The following is a 20495-nucleotide window of genomic DNA, read 5'->3' on the forward strand; positions in this document are numbered from 1 at the left end:
CGCTCCAGAGTAGTAGTCATGGTGATGGTGACGTAGGGTGCACTGAATTGCAGCCATAATTCCGTTCTCCGTGCCACAATCAGTCCGCAGCCTCATGGGGATGACACCGAGGTTTCGCACACATTTGAGGAAATATTGAGCGATAACTCTTGGGTTATTGTTTGTTGGACCACATTCAAGCCATACTACTTTACGTGAAAATCCATCTATGCATCCTGAAAGGGCCACACCGAATGGCTTAAGTTTGTCATAACCGTCAGCATGCCACATATAGTTCGGTCCCATTGAGTGGTAGGTTCTCCTTATAAACCTTCTGCGAGATCTCCTCTCGCAGCCTCGAGGGTTAAGCTCCCGGAGCAAATTCATAACATCATCTCTCTTCACTCGAAGACTGTACTTTTGTTTTAGTACCTGCCACATTGTTCGGTATCCAAACAATTGTCCAGGTCCACGAAGTTCCAACCTGATGGCGTTAATTACAGCGATTTGAGAGGAATAACCCTTTCTGCGGTAAAACCCGGCTTGATTCAGTTTGCTTTTAAGAGTCCGCAAACTGATTTTTACACCGTGAAAGGTAGACAATATGTCCACCATTACAGCATACGAGTGACCTTCATTAAAATATTTCCCGCAATGATGCAAGATATCTGGTCCGTGTCCTTTAAGCACTCCAGAGATTGTCCACAAGATGAGCAAAACGGTGTCACTTGTCCCAGGTTGTTTCTACAAAACGGACAAAACATGTTTACCGAACGTAAACACACTCGTACCTATGGTCTTTCCGCCAAAACAAATAAAATTTGAGCCAACACGTCACGTCACTTCCGGTATGATGGACATTCTCTTTCCGCTTTGATTCTGGTTTGTAAAAATGTTAATGTATTTCGGGAAATGTTAAAGTGTTTCGGGAATTGTTAAAGTGTTTCAGGAAATGTTAAAGTGTTTCGCATTTTGTTAATTTGTTTTTGTTAATGTTAAATAGTTTTGTCCTTGGTAAAAGTGTTTTATAAAATGTAAATTTGTTTTTAGCTTTGTAAAAGTGTTTTGCATCTTGTTAATTTGTTTTCGTTAATGTTAAAATTGTTTTCCTTGGTAAAAGTGTTTTTGCTAATGTAATTTTGTTTTATAAAATGTAAATTTGTCTCAAGCTTTGTTAAAGTGTTTCACACTTTGTAATTGTCCATTGCACTTCCCAGCCACCGTACTTTACCCCCAGTTTCCACCGCATCCGTCTGCACCGCGCTGCGTTACGGCTGCGCCGCGGCGGTCGTGAGGATCGCGGCCACTCTAGTCAATGGGTGCTATTCCACCACACGCAGCGCGTTACGGATCAGACGCGTCCCAGAAGCGGCTCGGCGCAGCGCTTCTCTAAAATTAGGATGAATCCTATTTTTGCCGCGGCGCAGCCATAACATAATGTCGGGCAGGCCGCCCCCCCCTCGCAGGAAGTGGAAAGGTGAGCATCCGGGCCAGGCTGATACCGACTGTCACTGCCCCTCCCTGAAACCCCTTTTAGTGTTTGTATGTGTTTGTTTCTACTGTGTGTCTCTCTCTCTGCCTGCTGGTCTGCTCGACATGGCTGGGAGCAATCTCCTATCAACCACACCGGCAACCTGCTCATCAGCCACACTATGAAAACCTGCAGCCTGCACTCATTCCCTGCCGGATTGTTGCTGTGAATGGTTTGTTGCGTGCCGCTCTAGCTTTTTACCAGCATATTCTTTGACAACTTTGCCTGCTTTTGCCTCACACTCATTTTGATGTCTCTCCCAGGAGGAATCCAAGGCCTTCCACACTCCCAAGACCAGCCAGGCCTCTCTACCCACCCTGGAACAACTGTTTCCCACTGCCACCATAACCAACCTCCACTCCCAGCTCCCCTTTTCTAATAAACAAATGTTACTTTCACCAGCTGATTCCGAGTCTGAGTCCCCTCCAGTACATGTGACAGTGACTCGCATTTATAAAAAAAAGAAAAGACTTCTGATAAATCTGAACGATCAAGCACTCTAAAATAATAACATTCTAATAAAAAAGTCTAACTTGCAGCTGAAAACGTTTTAAGAATAGTAGGGTTACTGTAATAATATTACTTTGTCGGTAACGGAGTAGTGTAACGCGTTACTTTTATAATTCAGTAATCACACTACAGTTACTAACATTGCCCCGACACGCGTTACTTCGTTACTTTCTAAAATCAGTCATAATCAAACCTCAACAAACACCTGCAAAGAACACATGCTAAGGTGAAGCTAACGCACATAGCTGTTGTTTATTTATATCACACATGTAGTCTGTTCTTCTTCTCTGTTTTCCGGTTGTTGCCTGTTTTGAATGACGAATACACACTACCGCCGCCTGCTGGTAAGGAGAGTTATTGCCACTCACGCGTGCGCAGTTCGTACGTGCTCGGCTGAAGTCTTTGCGGTGTGCTCCAGTCTGGCTCCAGTGCAACACATGGCCAACACGCAAGAGAACACGCTGACGCAACAGCGTGAGCAGAGATAGACTGCGCAAAATATACAGATAGCAGGAGACAGAGGACAGCCACGGTCAGATAGCAGGAGACAGAGGACAGCCACGGTCAGATAGCAGGAGACAGAGGACAGCCACGGTCAGATAGCAGGAGACAGAGGACAGCCACGGTCAGATAGGAAAACATTCAGGAGCTATCTGGATCAGTCTTATGCGACAATGGAAACTGAACTAAAGAGAACATTTAAAACTTTAGCAGTCTGCGTGATCTGCCTGCAGGGAGGGGCGGGCCGGCCCTGCGACTAAAGTAACGAATTACTTTATGTAGAGAGTAACGAAGTAGTGTAATATATTACTTTTTTTTAAAGTAATATGTAATATGTAATATATTACTTTTTTTTAGTAACGACCCCATCTCTGGGCATAATGTTCGAAGAAGGTTATCACCAAACATTTTAAGAATGTTTTTAGAGAACGTTATCCAACCTTTCAGAAGAACGTTCAGGGAACCAAAAGAAAACTTCACGCTGAAAACATTCCTAGAACAATGAATGTAACATTCTCAGAATGTTTTTAGAACCAAACATTTCTAGCTGGGAAATGGGCTGGCTCCTGCCTATATAGCCGAACTCCTCCATCGCTACACCCCAGCCAGAGCTTTAAGGTCGGCTGACCAGCTGCTGCTGGTTGTGCCCAAGACAAGGCTCAAAACCCGAGCATTCGCAGCAGCGGGCCCTAAGCTCTGGAACACTCTGCCCCTCCATGTGAGGTCGGCCCAGACCCTAGGGGTTTTAAATCTACTAAAACTCACTTCTTCTCTCTGGCCTTCTAGTCTGAGCGGAGCATGACTCCTGACATTTCCCTGTGTTATTTTTTTATTTGTGCTGTTGTTTTTATTGTAAAGTATTTTTATTGTATGTACAGCATTTTGGCACGACCAAAAATCGTTTTAAAAATGTGCTATATAAATAAAACTTGATTTGATAACAAAAAATAAAAAAAGAATCTCCCGTTCATCGCGTCCATTTGCGACCCACCAATCGGGCGGGCCCCACACTTTGAAAAACTCGGGTTGCGTTCCAATAATCAACTCCTAAATTCTAACCCTATCTCCTATCCCTTGACCTCTGAGTGAAACGTCACGGGGTTAAGGGATAGTGGATAGGAGAATTCAAAAGGATTTAGGAGAATCCGACTGCACTTTCACTATCCGACGTGTTTATGATGCGCCAGCGGACGTCCTTTTGTGCGTCTGCTGCTGTGGGGAAACTATGGAAACTACAGTTTTCTATAGCGGACTACAACATGGATGTTCAATAAGAACGAGGGACTACTGTGAACTCACCTAGAGACTCTGCACCGTGCTCTGATGCTGCTGCTTTGCTTTATGAACGTGGACAACAGAGAAACATATTCTTCATGACCAAAGTGGGATTTGAAATAAAAAAGGAAAGTGAAACTTATGCTCGTCACCCTCTCCCTCCGGTCCACATTAATACAAATGATCCCAATACGTATGATTGTATGAACTATGAAAATATCTTAAAATCAATACAAATGTATTTATTATAAACGTTAGTCCTTAAAGGTGGGGTAGGTAAGTTTGAGAAACCGGCTCGAGATACACTTTTTGTTATATTCCATGGAATGCTCTTAACATCCCGATAGCAATGAATATCTGAAGTGCTTTGACAAAAAATCTATACAAAAATGTCATCTGTGGAAGCCGTAATACTGTAAAAAGCACGACCAATCCGTTTAGCTGGCCCGGCTAAACGGATTGGATTGCCGCCTTGTCTGTCAGCCTTCCATCTCGTGCACGCACAAATGTATCTCGTGCCCTCATTTGGCGTGCCGTAATTGGGCGTGCATTGTGCGTTCATGTGTGTTGGAGGAGGTGCTCTGTAAGGAAGTCTGAAGGAAGGGGCGGATTATTTTCGGCTGTGTACTTTCAAATGTTAGTGCACTCGAGCCGGTTTCTGAAAACTTACCTACCTCACCTTTAACATCTATCACTGTGTACATCACCATTCAAACATCTTTTAAAAGTTGAACAAACTCCACACAGCTCAGTAAAGACTGTGAAATGTTGACTTTATTTGATCATTTCAGTAAAAACTAACGTTCATATTTCTCTTTTTGATTATAATACTGATGAACGTTCAGAACAAAGCACTTTGGCAACTTACCACATACGTTTTAAAATGCTTAATAAGCACCGTAACTTTCATGATATCATTTCTCGGTCATAATCGGTTGTTTCCGTGAACGGCCGACTTTTGTGTGACGGCAAATGCTGCGGCGGCAATGCATTGTGGGGCAGCATTTTCTCCTCTCCTTTCGGTAAGGGAGGTCCAGTGGTTCCTAAGCTAAAGGAGGTTATAAAGGAAGTTTGAAACCTCCTTTCCTTTCATTTATAGAATTGTAACGGCACTTATCATGGCTGCCACTGAGGGACTTCCGGGTCATTTCACTCCGTTAGGAAGGTTCCTAAGCTAAATGGACTATTGGAACGCAACCGCTGTGTTAGCTACATTCTAACGGCTGCAAACAAAGAAACTTTGTGAAACAGGAAGTAAAGCTAATACTCGCGAAACCGGAAGTCGAGTGTGTGAACATCCGGTTTCTTCAAAATAAAGTTTCAATATCAAACAGTGCATTTATTTACTATTCTGACACACATTGATTTTATTTTATTACAGACTCTAGCCATGTGCAGCCAACAGTGTAGAGACTTTGTGTCTCAATAATTGTGACAATTCTCTCTGACTAATCAGAGGTCGGGAGTGTTTACGTCACTAGTTTAGCATATTTTCAGCTCGCTTGGAACCTTGACCGAGGTGGTTCTAAAGAAAGTAGCCGTGAACCGGTAGTACCCCTAGTGGAAAAGCAAAAAAGAGCGAGGCGAGTCGAGGCGAGCCGAGCCAAAACCCTGTTGTGGAAAAGCGCCATTAGAGGGCCATTTGATTCCATCCAGATGACCCACTGGAGAGCTGTTTAATTATCCCTGTTAAACAAAACACCTACACCTTATCCTATCCACACTGAGCAGCACTGTGATGTAGCCCCTCCACCCATTCACCGTCCTCTCTCTGCCTCTTCCTCTCCTTGCTTTCATGTCCTGCGCTCGCTGTGTGACGCTGGATGGGAGGTCATGTGATGTTTAATACCCAGGGATTTTCTGCCAGGCATGCTCTGCTCCTCCCTCCCTCCCAACCTCCCTCCCTCCATTCCTCTGAGTGTGAGGAGAGGCTGCTCAGCTCTGCTGCTGGAGGATGGCTCTGACCCTCTGATGGTGTGAGACAACACTGTTCTGTCACACACATCATCCCACACACACACGCACACGTTGGACTATATGTGTAAGAGACGGCAGCAGGGACAGACAGCATTTGTACATGTGGCTGGTAAGTGACATTTTGGTGTGTGTGTGTGTGTGTGTGTGTGTGTCAGGAATACATGAATCTCTTCACTGCTTCACCTTGCTGTAACTGCACAGCCTCCCTTCAGGCTGATTGGATATTCATTTTGCAAAGACTATTTGAGTAATTGATTACATTATTATAACTGCGTTGATGTATGATTGTGGATATGCAGGTGTTCCTGGTGATTCTGTTCAGCATGTGAGTGTGTTATGAAGCCTCCTGTCTGTTCTTGTATTTTGTGAATGTATTCTTCACTGGGCAGAGCACGGTGGGCAGAGCACGGTGAGCAGTATGACACAGATCAGACTCATATCACCTGCTTTAGGGCGCTCCTCCATCATTAACACATTGACAGGCAGGGGCTGCCACATGACTTGTCACCATGGCAACCACAGTCTGGACCAAAGTTTTGGACTGACTGGCCACTTCAAAGTTGTGGACGTCTGTGGATGTGAGAGGGATGCAGCCGTCACCACTGTGCTGCTTTCACTGCATTCAGAAACATACTTTAAAGAGTGTTATAGCTCATAGCATTCTAGATTTCATTGACTGACTGTTCTTCAGAGTTACACTGCAGTGCTTCAGTGGGGGGAGGCTGAGCCTCAGTTCAGGAGGATTAACATGGGGGGTGTGATTAAAGAGTTCAGTTTACTTTCAGGTATGAACTTTTTTCAATCCTGTTAGATAGTTTTGACAAAAATGCTAGAATTACATGGTTCTTGTTAGACCTAATTCTCAGGTAAATATTGTTCATTAACACACATATATATATATATATATATATATATATATGTATATGCATTTAAATGCATATATTGATCTGAGGCCTCCATGCATCTTATATTGTTTAGGCACTTAAATTTGAATGTGTATGTTAAAACTGGTCATTATAGAAAATCCACCATTACTAGCAGATGACATTACTATCAGCAGCTGATTATTGTTGGTGTGACAGAGACGTTTTGGGAGACATTTCATAACCAGCTTGTTTTGTCTCCTAAAAGCAATTTTCTTTTAACAATATACATTTAAAACATAAAGAATTAAAGCAATATGATGTGGATCATATGGAAACATTATATTTTGCAATGCATTTGAACATGACAAATCAGAATGAATCATCTGGAACAGATAACCACTTTAGAATTGTTGTTATTAATACATTTCAATGATATTATGAATACTGGAAATGTACAGTGTAGCTGGTTGGGACAAAGAAACAGAGTTGGCAGCTCACTGCTTGCAAAGACATGATGGGATTCTCCACTACTGTTCAGCCTTTGTCGACCATTCACAGTAATGTAACTTCAGCTGGAGCTATTTAGCATGCACAGAGCTGTTCATCGCTACACACACTTACACTTCTTTATTTTTGTTATTTATTTATCAACCGGAGAAGAATGATGAATAGAAGTGAGTGTCGGTTCAGGGGCAGCCTGAGAGACCGAGCTGTGGGTGTGTATGCATGTCATTTGGCAGAGTGCTGTGCAGAATGCCACATGGCAGCTCTAAACTAATCCCAGCCAATTCCACTGAATCCTCCGCAGAGCTGATCAGGAGCAAAGCAGGATGAGAAGGCTTTGAACCTTCAGCCCCACTCTGTCAACATGGTGTGTGTGTGTGTGTGTGTGGTGTGTGTGTGTGTTTAAATAGGACGAGAGAAAGCCTGAAGAAACGTCCTGATAGAGTTTAGAATGGCATGCAAACCATGCTATCTAGACATTATCCAGCCTGATGCCACCTGAATCCTCCCTGAGAAACCCCCCCACTCTGTATCCTTGTCTGTCACCGAGTCCTCAAAGTCCTCAACTCTGACTTGTGACATAGTTTTTAGTTTTACATGTTGGGAGTGAAGTTTAACTGATCTAAAAGTGACATTGTAAGATCCCCAGAACAGTGCAGCCAATTATCTTGAATCCAACGTGCAGGTTGCACAGCCCTGAAAGAAATCAGGCAGTGTAATGTCACCTGAAAGGATCAAGTCCTGAAACCTATTTATAAGGTCAACACATATACACGTTTTTTCTCTTTCTTTCGGAGTACCACTTACTGTAAGACCTTTAATTGAAAGGTTAAGTTAAGTGGAACTGGATATGTGATGCACCATGATATTCATACAAAAGAGTTTGGCAACATTTTATATTTTGATATTATGTCCAAAAAGGGATGCAGATGACTTGATATTGCTCATGGACTTGAACATAATTAACACTAGCACTAATAGGATCACAGACACAGCTAAATACTGCACAACAAGCAACATGTTGGCCAGATAGGGGTAAGGTCAGCCAAGGACTCCAAGCCCCACACACACACACACACACACACACACACACACACACACACACACACACACACACACACACACACACACACACACACACACACACACACACACACGGATTTGCACTCAGTCCAACACGATTTTCCCCTTTTTTTTTTTCGTGTCACACAGAACGGTTTTAAAAGCAATGTATTTCTATTGGTAGTATGTTTCGTGCCTGCAACACGTCTTGAGGTCCGGTCGGGTCTTAGTAGACCGGAAGCTGTGGGGTTCATAAAAACATGTTCTTACTCAATATCAAGCCACGATTATTGTTTTTATTTTAAATCGTATAATTTCGGACTTTTTTTGTCGTCCGTGAGAAAAAGAAATGGGGCTCAGAGCCTCAGAATACTGAAATCTGTATTTTTTAAATATTTTTTTCTATCTAATTTGTTATTCTTTTCTAAATAACACACTGTTATTTACTCAACAATAACACACAATTATCCTTGCTTTTATTTATTTGTTTGATTCTATAATCTCAGGCTTTTTTGCCGTCCGTCAGGAACTACATTTCAAAATAAAGTAACAGGACACAGACGTAGGCCTATAAGGAACATTTTGAGCATCATTGCGATACACAGCCACTGAACTGATTACCCAAGATCCTCAGCTAGAAGTTCGGTGATTGGATTGTTTAGCCGCAATGCACGTTGGGATATGGTGATTATGCGATATGAAATCCGAAAAACATTTTTAGAAAATAAAATAATACTTTAATCCGAGTGTGCTTGCTTTTCTCTTTGAAAGTCATCACATAACGGAATTGTAATACACGGTTCGGCTGCATTAAATATTACACATCTGCCGTAGTTCTTTATTTATAGAGCCCTGATGAGAAGACTTCTAGACCAGGGGTGCCCAACCAGTCAATCGCGGGGAGATTCCCAGTCGATCGCGAGATGTGTCTAAAAATTGAACAACAATATTCTATGTTATTGTTAATGTCCTATAATATAATCTTCCTGTCCCAGAATAATGCACTTGAACGCATCAAAGCTTTGTGATTGGCGTGACCCCATGTGTGGGGGCGTGGCTGGTGGGCAGAGGGCACTATTTTGCTGACGTTGTCCGTGTCAACAGGAGTGACAGTCCACACACACACACACACACACACACACACACACACACACACACACACACACACACACACACACACACACACACACACACACACACACACACACACACACACACACACACACACACACACACTCGCGAGTGGGAGGATGATTATTTTTGTATCTATTCCAATTCAAAGTCCATCTGCAATGCGAGCGTGGCTTTATCGAAGAAGGGTAATTTAGGAGCGGCATTTCAAAACAGTGCACAAACGCTACGAGACGGAATCCCCTCCTAATTCTGCCCTACGCTCCCAAAAGGGGAGGGGCCTGAAAGGACAGCTAAATGCACAGCAGTCCATTTTCACCAGGCCCAACAACAAGAGCAAGGCTGCTACCAGAGCATCTTATCGTGTCACGTTCTTGCGAAACACATGAAGTCTTTCAAAGACGGCGAAGTTGTGAAAGAAGCATTCCCGGAGGCTGCCAACGTGCTTTTTGGGGGACAGTAAAAATAACAGTAGCATTTCAACAGGTTTTTGATATAATAAAAACTCAAGTTAGATACCGTTATTAATCAGCTGTAAGTTTTAGTTTGTTTGAATTTATTCATTATAATTATTGTACAAAATGGTATAAGAATGCAAACTTAAATTGATTATAGTCTATTATCAATTCAGGATAAGAAACTAGTGTTGCTTGCATCCTATTTTAAAGGCATTTATTTTTATACTCTACTAAAATGCAACAAAAAAAGGGTTTGATTCTATTAATTTTGTCTTTTTTATTGCACTTTGGCAGCAGATTCCTGTGTAGCTTCAGATCTGAGTTGTCTTATTAGTAAGCCTAATTTATACTTTTGTAGCAACACTATTTTTCTATAATGGCAAAGAAAAGGTTCAGATTCTTTTCTTTTTTTCCTGTGTCATATGTGTTAGCATTGTTCAATGTTTCTTAAAAACATTACCCACTGTAGTGACGTGTGAATAAACTCCAACTCTGTATCATCAACACTGTTGTGTAACTTCAGTTAAATACTTGTATGTGTGTAGATTAGAAAGAGGTAAGATAAAGGATCTGCAGTATTTTATGAGGTATTAATCGTACAAAGGTCAGTTTTATACAAGTAGAAGTGTGTATTTACCTGACAGTAGGCTGTCAGTAATGGCTACGCCTCTCTATTTGGACTGGTAGATCTCGGCAGACTGGCAACTTTAAAAGTAGCTCTCGGTTCAAAAAAGGTTGGGCACCCCTGTTCTAGACAAACTGGAAGAAATGCCGCCGAAACTGAATATGTGACGTGGATCATAAATATATCAGCAATTAAAAAACATCTTCAATTTCTCTTCACACAATACGTCTCCTTGCAGTATCAACACTATTCGGCTGACTTTTATATTTGATCCAATTGGTAGATAGGTTATATTTACACCATAACGGTGCACAGCTGATAGAAAAGGACTTGTAGTTTTTAAATATATTACTGATTTTCTTTGAATATAAGAATGTAAATACTGAGTTGAGAGAATAGTCAGGGGATTTGGGTGATGGGAGATGCATCTATGGAATCACAATTTCAATAGCTTACCATTAAATGACGGATATACCTTTCTCTCTGTGATGTTTTACAAATCAGATATTAATGTGTAGAAGTAAAACATGAGAAACAATATAGCAATATCCTGTACAATTATGTAAAAACATGAATAAAACTACACATCTTAAGATGTTATACATACATAAGTGTCCTACACTAATAATACAAAGTTATTATTAGTATGCTGTGTGTACCTTGTGTGCACCGCCTAGTGGTTAAAGCACGTTATTGAATTATTTTTGTTGAATAATGTTATTTGATGAACAAAATATTAAGAGTACATACTTTCATAGGGGGAAAGTAGAAGGTCAATGATAGACATATAGAATATAAAAAATCAAGAAGATACTAAGTGATCTCTACAATAAAACAGTTTAGTGCTGGATGTACAAAGATATTAATATGAGGATGTGCAAAACAGACAAACTAATTAACCTTTATTAACACATTAAAGAATACTTTAGGTTAAGGTCTTCTTTTAAATATGAAAAAAGCTTTGAGGGTATCTTATCTACAGATAAATATTAAGCCTGACAAAGTACTTAACGTCTAACATATTGCTTTCCTGCAATGTTAACTATGTTGAAGCACTTATTTTAACTGATATTATACATATGAATTATATTCTTATGTATGTATATAGAATAAGAAATGTGCAGAATATGACAGTTTAATGGTGGAGGTATACACATATTGATAGATGTCTTGTAATGCACTGTTGAGGAACCTGTGACCCAAGATTTTCATTCATTGCATAACTACACATGATATGTCAATAAACCTTAGAAAATCTTGAAATCTTGAAAGGGATGTGCAAAATAGCAAGTATATACAGTCTTTAATGAACTATTAGTAGAGAATAACGAGTAATGAATATACTTTATAGAGATCTGCAGATAAATGTTTAGTCTTCTCAAGCACCAACTATCAAATATCTCCTGATTGTTGGCACTTGACAATCACCTCTAAGGACAGAGGGTGTCGTATTGTCATACGGATATTCTGTACACACTGTGAAGACCACTGAGACAAATGTAAAATGTGTGATATTGGGCTATATAAATAAAAATTGATTGATTGATTGACCTTCCCTGAATTTTACTCAGGTGTAACTAAAGTCTGATTTAAGGGTTGTTTATATTTCACATCATTAATCAGAATCTGCAAAGTAACTCAAATAAATGTAGTGGAGTAAAAATACCAGATTAACCTCTGAATTGTAGTGGAGTAGAATTACAAAGTAACAATGAGCTGAGGATTATGGGTAGTGTAGTGTCTTCGGGCCAGCCTAAACTCTGAAATGGTTTTCGGATATCATATCGCATTAACACCATATCCCAACGTGCATTGCGGCTAAAACATCCAATCAGTTCAGTGGGTGTGTGGTGTGTATCGCAATGATGCTCGAAATGTCCCTTATAGGTCTACGTCTGTTTGCGGTGACTTTATTTACGGCTAAAAAGCCCAATATTATAGAATCAAACGAATAAATAAAAACAAGGATAATTGTGTGTTATTGGTGAGTAAATAACAGTGTGTTATTTAGAAAAGAATAACAAATTAGAAGGAAAAAAAGATTTTTAAAAAATACAGATTTCAGGATTCTGAGGCTCTGAGCGCCATTTCTTTTCCTCACAGATCAAAAAAAGTCAGACATTATACGATTTAAAATAAAAAGAATAATCGTGGCTTGGTATTGAGTAAGAACATGTTTTTATGAACCCCACAGCTTCCGGTCTTGCAAGACCCGACCGGACAAAAATAAGTGGTGCAGGCACGAAACGTGGCGTATGCACGTAAAACTCGGCCTCAGAGCTCAATGGGAATGGTTAGCGTATCATATGCACGCAAAACCGGACTAATGCGTATCTATTGCACGCATTTCCAATGTGTAAAGTCCTGTCAGTTGTACACAGACTGAAGAGCGTTCTGTGATTTTCCAGATTCTATGGGGTGCTGCAGCACCCCCAGAACCCCTACTTCCTGCGGCTATGCCCCGGATGGCTGCATCAATCAATCAATGTTTATTTATATAGCCCAATATCACAAATGTTACATTTGTCTCAGTGGTCTTCACAGTGTGTACAGAATATCAGTATGACAATACGACACCCTCTGTCCTTAGACCCTCACATCGTACAAGGAAAAACTTCCGGAGAAAACCCACAGTTTAAAGGGAAATGGGAGAAACCTCAGGGAGAGCAACAGAGGAGGGATCCCTCTCCCAGGACGGACAGACGTGCAATAGATGCCGTGTGTAAATTGAAAAGATAATACATTTGCAACATAGTCTAAATGTTTGGAAATGCATGTGTGTATAATAGGAAGATGAATCCACGAGGATATCCATCCAGGACCGATGATCCAGGACCACAGCCACGACTCGCGATCCAGGGCTCGCGATCCAGGGCTCGCGATCCAGGGCTCGCGATCCAGGACACAGGACCGCGGAATCATCCCTGACTCCGGATCCCGGCGTATATAGACACCAAAAAGAAAGACATTTGGGGAAGCTGGGTTAATCGGAACATGAGAGGACACAGGTATAGACAGAGAGAAGGAAGAAGTAAGATGTCCCCCGACAAACTAAGCCTATATCAGCAAAACTAGGGGCTGAATCTAATCAGCCCTAACTATAAGCTTTATCAAAAAGGAAGGTCTTAAGCGCACTCTTAAAAACGGATAGGGTGTCTGCCGCCCGAACACAAACTGGAAGCTGATTCCACAAATGTGGAGCTTGATAAGAAAAGGCTCTGGCTCCCATTGTACTTTTAGAGACTCTAGGAACAACCAACAACCCTGCATTCTTGGAACGCAATGCCCTAGTAGGACAGTAGGGTATAATGAGTTCTTTAAGGTAAGATGGCGCCTGCCCATTAAGGGCTTTGTAGGCGAGAAGAATAATTTTAAATTCTATCCTGTGTTCTATAGGGAGCCAGTGTAAGCCAGCCAGAACAGGAGTAATGTGGTCCCTTCTCCTAACTCTGGTTAGTACACGAGCTGCAGCATTTTGAATCAGCTGAGGCGACTTGACTGACTTCTTGGTACTCCCTGATAATAAAGAGTTACAATAATCCAGCCTAGAAGTAACAAATGCATGGACTAGTTTCTCTGCATTGTTTTGAGGCAAGATATGCCTGATTTTTGCAATGTTACGTAGATGGAAGTAGGCGGTCCTTGAAATTGATTTTATGTGGGCGTTAAAGAATAAATCCTGATCAAATATAACACCAAGATTCCTTACAGTCTCACTGGAGGTCAAATTAATGCCATCCATAGTTAGTATATCTTTAGATAATTTGTTTCGTAGATTCTTCGGGCCAAGTACAATAACTTCAGTTTTGGTCGTGTTTAATATCAAAAAATGTAAGGTCATCCACGTTTTTAAGTCCTTAAGACAGTCTTGAATTTTATTTAGATGATTAATTTCATCAGGCTTGATTGATAAATATAGTTGAGTATCATCTGCATAACAATGAAAGTTTACAGAATGATTCCTTATAATATTGCCTAACGGAAGCATATATAATGTGAACAAAATAGGTCCGAGCACTGAGCCCTGTGGCACTCCATGGCTAACTTTGGTTTGCGTGGAAGATTCATCATTAACACGTACAAACTGAGAGCGTTCAGATAGATAGGACCTAAGCCAGCCTAAAGCAGTTCCCTGTATGCAACTAAGTGCTCTAGTCTTTGCAATAGGATATCATGGTCGATAGTATCAAATGCAGCACTGAGATCGAGCAAAACAAGAATAGAGACAAGTCCCTTGTCTGAGGCTATTAGAATGTCATTTGTGACTTTAACCAGAGCTGTCTCTGTGCTATGATGTGTTCTAAAGCCAGACTGAAAATCTTCAAATAGATCATTGTTTTTTAAGTAATCACACAGCTGTTTTGCGACCGCTTTCTCAAGAATTTTTGAGAGGAACGGAAGATTAGAAATAGGTCTATAGTTGGCTAAAACCTCTGGATCGAGGTTGTGCTTTTTAAGAAGCGGTTTTATTACTGCAACTTTAAATGATTGTGGAACATAGCCTGATAATAAAGACATATTCATAATATTTAATAAAGAAGTGCTAATTAATGGAAAAACTTCCTTCAACAGCTTAGTTGGAATTGGGTCTAGCATACACGTTGATGGTTTAGAAGAGAGAATCATTGAATGTAATTGTTCAAGGTTTATGGCTGAAAAGCATTCTAGTGTAATATTAGAACTTACGTTTCCGGGAGCTGTTGATAACACTACACTGGTAAAAGGCAAGAGGTCATTAATTTTGTTTCTAAGAGTAACAATTTTATCGTTAAAAAAGCACATAAAATCATTACTACTGAGTGCTATGGGAATAGAAGGCTCAATGGAGCTGTGGCTCTCTGTCAGCATGGCTACAGTGCTGAAAAGAAATCTTGCATTATTCTTATTCTCATCTATTAATGAAGAATAGTAGGCTGCTCTCGCTTTACGCAGTGCTTTCTTATATTCATTGAGAGTAATATGCCAAATTAAACGAGATTCTTCAAGTTTAGTGGAACGCCATATCCTTTCAAGTTGTCTCGACTTTTGCTTTATTTTGCGGGTTTCGGCATTATGCCATGGAGCTAATCTATGTTGTTTTATTTTCTTCTTTTTCAAAGGAGCAACAGAGTCTAATTTTATTCGCAGCGCATCTGTAGCACTATCAACAACATGATCAATTTGGGGTGGTGTACATTTTGTATAAGTTTCCTCCCCTACATGCAGACATGCTATCGAGTTAAGTATTGGTGGAATCTCTTCCTTAATTTTGGCTATAGCACTAACAGATAGGTTTATAGCCTCACAGATAGCCTCGGTGTTGTCCTGCGCTCTGTTTTGTCTTGTTTTGTGCGTTAATTCAGTTTTAAACTTAGTTCACCTGCAAACTCTTCTATCCCCCACGTGAGTTTTTTTCATTCATACTGGTCGGTGTTTGCATCCCACCGCATGCAGGAGGCGCAGCGCACACTCGCTGACCAGATACTGTGTGTGGAGAGGACTTATCCGGAATTCCTAATTATTGTTCTTGGTGATTTTAACAAAGACAACCTCATCCATGAACTCCCAAAATAGAAACAGTTTATTAAATGCCCAGAGAGGGAAACATGTTGTACCTGTTACAACCGCAAAACAATGAGGAGCAAAACACAGGGTTAGAGTGGATTAACTAAATATGTTATTGTTCTTCACAAAAGGAGACTTGGGCGATGTGTTATGGTGTGGATGGGGAGTGGAAGACAGACTTCCGCAGGCCTTTGCTGCAGGCCTTGATTAGTGGATGGGAATCACCTGAAGGAGAGGTTGCACCTGCAAGAAGACAATCAGGGGAAGAGGGGAGAGACACACACAAGCACACACAGGGAGACATACTGACACGTAACCGACCACTGTTACACCAACATCACGGGAGCCTATCAGGCCGTCCCCCGCTCGTTCGCAGGCGACACCACCCTCATCGGACTCATCTCTGGTGGTGACGAGTCAGCCTACAGGGGGGGGTGGGTCGACCATCTGGTGACCTGGTGCAGGGACCACAACTTATTGTTCACAGACTGATGATGAGCGGTTTGCAGATAGAAGGGATAGTAAGAAATGTTCCCAGGCATTGGAGAGTCTGCACACTGCAGCTATATTGGAGATTGGGCTATTATGTCTTGGAACTGTGGCATTGGAAACTTGACCACACAGTGATTATGGTGAGCGCAAACTAACATATTCAATATTGTTGGTGTCAGTGTGATAAATCCCCTTTCTACCTAAATACACACATTATGCAAGCACCTCCCATAAAGCCAATATCAATAATACATTTCAAACGTTTTAAACACATGCATAATACATCAGATGAGATACTTTGAACCAGTATTCTGGATTAGCAGGGCTTGTTTGTGTGCAAGGTCAAATTATTGACGCTGTAAGAAACATTGTCGAAGCTATGTGTTTCACTGTTCTCTGGATCAATGTGTTCTTCTTTTCTTCTGCCCTGCTCCAGGCCAAATTCAAATGTTATATATATCTCTATCTATAGTTATGAGTCAATTAAATCAACAATAAAACACATTTCCTTCATAGAGGCATACTATGTGTGTGTGGATGGAACAGATGTGAGGGAGGAGGCGTTCAGCTGTGACCGACGGCCAACACTGGCAGAATCACACAAAGAGACAAAGACCATTAACAAGTCCCTGAGGAGAAAAAGGGGAGAGGAAAGGAGGGGATGAAAGGAGGAGAGGAGAGAGGGAGCAGGTTGAGGGCAGGGCAGACAGAGGGGCAGAGAGACAATGCCTCATTAATTATTATTTCAGCATTCACGCATAATGACAGTTTGAAGTAAAAGATCATGACCATAGTTAAAATGTCATGATAGATTACTCTAGAATGATATCCATCCACGACCCAACCTACTTCACTATAGGATGGGCTACTTCCTGAATAAATAATGTCATATTGACATTCTTCTATTGCCAGTAATTTTCAGTAGAAGAATCCACCGTTTCTGAATAAGATTCACATTACCCTCTCACACAGCGGATGGACAGAATACATACTGTAGTATGCTTATACTTCAACATTTCAGAAATGACTGATTGATGGAAGCCTCCATTCACTCTATACTGCCATCAGCCATATCAGAACGTTGTCCCTGCTAATGTTAACATGAACACGCAGTGTATCAGCATTCAACACTGATGTGTATACAAAGCCTTCCTTCCATCCGTCCGTCCGTCTGCTAAACAATAAAGCCTTACCATTAAGCAGTGCATACCAAGCAAGAAAGATGCTATCTCTGTCTACTGCCTTTACTCTTCTTCAGCTGTAACTGTAAGAACCATTTGCAGACAACAATCAGACTTGCATATGTGCCTGTTTGTAGCTGCTTAACACATCTGCAGTGTCATTAGGACTACACCCGTGAACCCCCTCCCCCCACCACTGTGGTTATATAACCCTTGGTGCTGTATCATACCTCCGTCTGCGTAAGAATGCAGATGTTGGTCATTGGTCAGATGGAAGAGGTCTAATCCAGTGCAACAGTTATTAGTCCATCCGTGTCGTACAGCAGGGTGCCGTCAGAAACAGGCCTCAGGGATTATGTCACCTAACCTTGACTCTTTGTAACCTTAGTTGGATAGAAAAGGCTGCTGATGCATTTAATATATACCCCTTAAGATAAGTATAAGTCTTAAATGCATCCAAAGATTGTGTTTATGTTTATGTATGTAATAGTCATGTCTTCATTGCAGGAGGAGACTGCAGGGAGAGGAGCTGCAGCCCTGCACACTAAACAGTCCCCCCCCCTACCCTGTCCACAACACTCTGCAACAGAGTATCACTGTTAAACAAAGGCAAGGTCAAAGGTCATCTACATTTAAATCACAGAGCATGTACTCTGCCCAGGGCTTTATTAGTTTGAGATTTAACAACAGTGGAAGAGTTGATTGTGATCTGAGGTGTCACCCTGAGAGCAGATTAGATTTGTTAGTGGTTTAATATCACCTATGCCACCAGGACTCATTTACAGACCATTTCAAATGTAAGCAAAAAGGACACGCAGTTTTTAAATAAATAATGTGTATGATATGTTGCAAATATTCTGAAAACGTCTTGTTTAAACTGATTTAATAAATAAATCAGATTATTGACAAATTCAAAGTATTCTACAGTAAATAGATGATTTGCCTTTTCCCAGGATCCCAGATGTTTCCAAAAATATGCATAGAAAACGGACACTGTAGCTACTGCCAACACAAATGGAACATTGCCAATAATCTGACAGGCTGTGTTACTAAAGTTGATTCACATGACGTGAAGGTCAGGTATGTTGGAGCGTGACACATGGTTTTGGAAGACATACATCTTTTGAAATGGAACACAAATAATTGTTTCATTACGTAAAATACTAATATCCTAAAATTGCTTGCCACTTTTTGGGCAAATTGGCACCATACAGTGCCTTGCAAAAGTTTAAATAAAAAAAAGCATGTTTTAAAAAAATAAAATAAGTTGAAACTCCTGGTACAGAGATTTCTAAAGACATGGCTGCTTTCATATGCACACACTGCTTATGTGCTAATGCAGGGCTCTGCAACCTTTTTGACCAAAAGAGCCATTTTGCCCCCTTTTCCAACAATTTGTTTTGTCTGGAGCCGCAACACATATTTGATAGCTTATAAAGTTGTATTTATTGTTATATCATACACAAAAACTACAGTTTTTTTGCATTTATTATTTATAAAGAGGCGTGTGGCACAGTGGGGGGTGCGTTGGTGTTGGGAGCAAGTGGTCACAGGTTCAAACCCCACTGCAGTCAGCATGTCGTTGTGTCCCTGAGACACTTCACCCCAAATGGCTCCTGTGGGGATTGTCCACAGTGTTGAGTATGTAAGTCGCTTTGGATAAAAGCGTCTAACAAGTGACATGTTAGACTGTTAACCTCTAATAAGAAACAAAGAACAAACAAATGCACTACTTTAAAATAAATCAACACCGCAGTTGGAGAGTCCTCTGCACATTTGAAGGAAAACAAATACAATTAAAATGGGCCCACTTTGAAATAAATAAAACTAGGGCCGGGACTTTAACGCGTTAATTAAGATTAATTAATTACACAAAAATTAACGCGTTAAAAAAATTAACGCATTTTAATCGCACTTTAATCGCATTTATTTTTGCACAGCGGAACGTTTCTCACTGGATGAGTTTCAGGAGTACCGATTATACTGGAGCACCAACTAACGTTCATGACTTCAGCATGGGACTTCAAACAACAACAAACCACGGTGAACAATAGTCAAACATGAACGAACAAGCTGATGAGACCGCTTTGGTCGGCCCCGTGGATGGGACATTTTGTTTTAAAAAACGGACGGATGGAAGTGTCAATAAGAGCACGGTTGTGTGCAAATTATGCAAAAAAGAATGTGCATATCACCGCAGCACATCAAGCCTAAAGTATCACCTAAATGCAAAGCATGTAGCAGCTAGCGTGGACGTTAGCCCGACTCCGAGTGCAAGGAACCACACCCTGACCCAACCCACACTCAACCAGATGACTGGTTTCAGGGCCAGGATAAGTAAGTCCACGTCTGAGAAATTAACCAACTCCCTGGCTCCCTGGATTGCACTGAGGCTCAAGCAGGGCTCGACATTAACGACTGTCCGATGGCCCGGGGCCATCTAGTATTTAGCTCGGGCAATGAAGCCTCAGCTGCTGGTTGACCGATCGGGCAATCTATTATGCCAGTATCATGCAGCTCGCGGATCCAGTAATGAGTGACCCGACAGTAAAACTAAACATATCTATAACTAGTTTAGGTAGTTTGAGAGGTAATTAAAATAGCTACGTGTGATATTCTAACCTGAAGTGTGTGTTTTGTTCCGCTCACCGCTGCATGTGGTTATGCAGAGCTGCGTGTCGAGTCTCGACTCGTCAGCAGCAGCAGCAGGTGATCTCTCTCTCCCGTAAGATTAGACTTCACTCGCGTTTATGTCCATATCGATCAGATCCAGCTAGTTATAGCTAATGACATGACTACCTGCTTATTAAAAGTCACCTAAACAATAAGTGTCGCTATGCAACTGGATGAGGCCACAAA

At 41.2% G+C, this 20495-nt stretch overlaps 1 protein-coding gene across 1 annotated transcript in view; it reads left to right on the forward strand.

Moving 5' to 3' along the window:
* Nucleotides 1-5794: 5794 nt before the first annotated feature.
* The window catches only part of plekha6 (pleckstrin homology domain containing, family A member 6), a 150167-nt gene continuing 135466 nt past the window's right edge, over nucleotides 5795-20495 (forward strand). Inside the window, exon 1 of the mRNA XM_071203236.1 lies at nucleotides 5795-5882. The gene's annotated coding sequence lies outside the window, so the exon portion shown is untranslated. The remainder of the gene's footprint in view (nucleotides 5883-20495) is intronic.

Source organism: Pseudochaenichthys georgianus, chromosome 5, assembly GCF_902827115.2.
Source record: "Pseudochaenichthys georgianus chromosome 5, fPseGeo1.2, whole genome shotgun sequence".
Taxonomy (NCBI): Eukaryota; Metazoa; Chordata; class Actinopteri; order Perciformes; family Channichthyidae; genus Pseudochaenichthys; species Pseudochaenichthys georgianus.